Source organism: Triticum aestivum, chromosome 7B, assembly GCF_018294505.1.
Source record: "Triticum aestivum cultivar Chinese Spring chromosome 7B, IWGSC CS RefSeq v2.1, whole genome shotgun sequence".
Taxonomy (NCBI): Eukaryota; Viridiplantae; Streptophyta; class Magnoliopsida; order Poales; family Poaceae; genus Triticum; species Triticum aestivum.
The window spans coordinates 266,298,474-266,302,706 of record NC_057813.1 but is presented as its reverse complement, the minus strand read 5'-3'; the positions used below and the strand labels follow the sequence as shown (position 1 = coordinate 266,302,706).

The 4,233-nt window shown below is 45.2% G+C and overlaps 1 long non-coding RNA gene across 1 annotated transcript; it reads left to right on the top strand.

Annotated features, from left to right (window-relative positions):
• Positions 1-339: 339 nt before the first annotated feature.
• LOC123162073 (uncharacterized) lies at positions 340-3,444 on the top strand. Its single transcript, XR_006481029.1, has 5 exons — positions 340-595; positions 1,251-1,382; positions 1,498-1,757; positions 1,836-2,525; positions 2,633-3,444. It is a non-coding gene; the product is annotated as an uncharacterized lncRNA (long non-coding RNA).
• Positions 3,445-4,233: the final 789 nt, after the last annotated feature.

Here is a 4,233-nt window from a genome sequence, read left to right as displayed (position 1 = left end):
AGGTCACATTAGAGATGCCCTTAGGACCCATTCACGGACCAATGCGGTGCCACGTTGAATGACTTTGACGGTCTGAACGAATATGAGCGGTTTGAGGGCTCTAAGAAAGCGTGGCTGTTTAACGAATCCTACAGAAACGGTCTCAACACTGCTTAAACCAAATTCACATGCGAAGCAGATGGTGTCCAAGGGATCAATGCCTGGTGCAGTGGTGCTATACAGCTGGTGCTATTTCAAAGTAGTCTGCCTACATCTTTCAGGTCTGCGTTTCCCAGTTGCGAGACAGGAGCTACTGGACTGCCTGCAAAATGACAACCCACGTACAGACAAACTAGTTGTCAAACGGACTTTGTGTAAAACGAGCGTCACTACTTGTCAAATAGTTGGTCACGGACGGCCAAAGATATCCTACTGCATACACTAGACGTAACAGCAAGCCCCTGCCTCGCATCTTGTCAATATCGATCCACAAACCATTCCTATGGCTGTCGGTTTTCTCTTTGCAAAGGAGCAAGATCTCCGGCGAGCTAGATGAGTCAGTCCGGTGGAACAACAGCAGGCGGTGGTGGAGGGGGTTCAGTTTGTCTGGATTCAGGTATTCCATGCCACTCAAACCGCATTAGCTTCAGTATAGCCTGTTTTTGATTGATTAGCAGTTGCGGATCCACCATTGGAGCCAGCTGAGGCGGCAGTCCCAGGTGGGCGGCGGCGGAGCAGTGACTTCCGCCTAGCAATTTTCACTGCGGCAGTGAGCAGTTTTCATGGCGGATCGGATGTTTCTTGGTTCTGCGAGGCAGTCGGTCATGAGGGTGTCTGGTTGAGGAAGAGAGAAACAACTTTCGGCTGAGCCGGAGAGACATCACGCATGAACGCTGCCGGCCACCAAAACAATCGATTCACTACTAAACTACCACGAATTGATGCCCCTAGCCATAGTCACTTGATGCTTCTCCACATGATGAAAAAGAGTTCATGCTAATAGTTTCTAATAATTTTTCATGGTTCTTTTGATAGTTGGATGCAATGAGTTTTTTGAAAGTAGACTTGCATTTTCTATATGAAAAATAGAACTTCAATGTTCGCCCCGGATAGCTTCAATTATTTTGTCCGCCACTTAATAGTAGGTTTCTCATTTATAATGGATGTGCGGAATTATTACTTTTCCCTACCAAATATGTACATATGTAGTGTTTTAATAGAAACTCGAATGCTCATCATATACGGTTTATCTTTACATCTATGATAAAAAGGCGAAGAAAAGACTAAAGCCACCACATTACAAGGCGAGACAGGTCAGGGAGAAGGCAAGGGTGAGGATGCTCCTATCTCCGAGAACAAGATCTTAACAATGCGAACATTGAAGGATGGACAAGGAGAGAACGGTACTATGATTTCTAAGTTTCATTGTCACATTACTATGTTCTTTCCTGTAATCGGTTCAAAAAAAGTGTTCTATCCTGTAAACAATTATAATCAACTTTATGACTTCACATGTAGGAATCGACAGGGCGCTGCATCCAAGAAACCAAGTTCGGACAGATGTAATCAGATGGAGATAGCACTTGGGAATGCTGGGAAGATTGGGCAGGAAGTTGTTTTTCAACCATTTAAAGGGATGCAATTCGACTCAAGAGAAGGATGCATACGAATTTTTCAATGCATATTCTTGGGAAATTGGTTTTGGTATCAAGCATGGCAATAAATACATAAACAAGAACGGATTCAAGACGATGCAGGACCTTTTGTGTTCATGCGAGGTAACAAAATGTATTAAACACGTATTATTAGTCATTAATAATTTTTTTAATTGATCTGACTCTGGGTTTTTCATTTAGGCAACTCACAAAAAATTCAACTCTAGGTCTAGTAGAACAAACTGTCCTGTGATGGTTAGATTGCTTTGCACAGAGGATGATGGATGGTACTACGGAGAGGTGGTATTAGAACACAACCATGAGTTGGCAGCTAGTGTAGGTGAAAGAAAGTTATGGAAGTGTCACAAGTATGTCGACTCATCTATGAAGGACATTGTTAGGCACTTGCGTTCTAACAATGTTTCACTGACCAAGGTATATGGGGTGATGGCTAACGTTCACGGTTCACATGATGACGTCCCATTCCGTAAAAGGTCTCTCAAATCCATGTGTGCTTCCATAGCTCCGAATGTAGTCAAGATGGTATCAACAAGACACTGGATTTATTCACAAGCATGCAGGTAGAAGGAACAGGATTCCTTTTCGCAATTAAAACAAACGAGCAAAGAAGGGTGTCTGGTCTGTTTTGGTGTCATCAAAAGAGCAGGGCTGATTACAGTTGCTTTGGAGACGCCGTGACAGTCGACACGACTTACAAGAGCAACCTCTATGAGATGCCAGTTGGACTATTTGTTGGAGTCAATAACCATTATCAATGCTGCCTGTTTGGTTGTGTTCTTCTGCATGAAGAGACTGTAGAGTCATTCAAGTGGGCATTTGAAACATTCCTATCAGCAATGGATAACAAACCGCCAAAAACAATATTATCTGGTAAAGCAATCCGAACCATCCAAACATATTTTTCTATAGTTCAGTTGTGTTATATCTATTAGATAGAAAACTAACGACCTTTGTATTTCTCTTCATATATGACTCAGACCAAAGCAGGCAAATGGAGCTTGCCATTGCTGACGTGATGAATTCATCAAAACATGTTTGATGAAAATGGCATGTTTTAAAGAAGATGAGGGAGAAAGTAGGGAGCATGTACAGGAATGGTACTCCTTTTAGGAACGATTTCAACATTATAATAAATGAGATGATGACAGTTGAGGAGTTCGAAAAGGAATGGCAGGAGATCATGACACATTATGGACTTGAAAAAAATTCATTTTTGCATCAGGTTTATGATTGTTGTTTCAAATGGGCCAAGCCTTACCTCAAGGAAGACTTCTGTGCAAAAATGTGCAGCACACTGTTGGAGTTGTGTCGAATATAGTGTACGAGGTAGGTTACAGTTGGACTTGAAGTTGTATTGTGTTTAGATAGGATATGGAGTCGTGTCCTAGTAGGACACTTATATCCTATGTCTTTCATATATAGCGGGGCTAGACACACGATGTAACCTATGCCAACATAATAGCACCGGAACGCAGGGGAAGCCGACGGCATGTGTCGGTGTCCAGGGCGACCTGGTGCGGTATTGTGACGGTGTCACGAGGAGGAGCGCCCGTAGTCAGGCCCTGGAGATGTAGCCATATCGTTGAACCTCGTTAACAAATCTCGGCGTCGTTGGTCACGTGTAGTGACGGAAAGTTTCGACTTGCGGCAAAGATATTTTTGCTTGTGCTAGCGATTGGAAGCGGGGACGGCTTAACAGGCAGACAACAGGTCAGTCAGATAGATCGATGGGCGCTGGCTGCGGAAGCCCAAGGCGCGTGCACATAGCGCGCTGGATCAGGTCGCGTACGACAAGAGCAATCCGGACCGGAGATTTGTTTGGTAAAAAAGAAAAAAATAGAGGACGTCGTTCGTTGTGGTCAAGGGCGTTGCTCGGTGTTGTCTTGTCACTGGGGCATTGACTTGATGGCTACCACATTGGATCGATCAAGTATGTTTGCTCAAGAAGAAGAGAAAAGGCTTGGAAAGTCACATGTGGTGTAGCTGCTGTTGTACGCACACAAGAAGGCTTATGTGCATTTTCCTTTGGAGTTCTTGGCTTTGTACGTAGATCGTGTATGAAGATGGTCAGCGACGGCGTTAGTTCGGGTGATGGTCGAAGGGAAATCAAGACAGATGATGTGCGTACGAGGCTTGTGGAGTCTGGAGCATGTCATGCGGCCGGACAAGTTCGGCTGAGTCGGGCTAGTTAGTCTGACGGATCGACGTGAGTCGGTTAGACAGAAGACGGTGGTGGGATCGGCGATGACGACGTAGGAGCGTGATGCTGATGGTGACCGACTTCTGGGGCGTGGAAACACGTGGCGCAGGCCCCGAGGGCTTGTGTGGTTTCGACAAGACTATGGCGCGGGGTTGATTCAAGATGGTGTACACAAGGAGCTTGAAGTCGACGGGGCCGAGGGTGGACTGATCATCTACCATGGAGTCATGTTGAAGGTGGAGCTGGATTGAGGGGCTACGGTGTAAGGATCTAGAGAATCAAAGCCTATTTCAGCTGGAGGAAAAGCGAGTGACACGCAATTCGGATTGGAGCCAGTGGTCTGATGGAAGCGTGAAACTCGTCACCGGTCGGTGATGA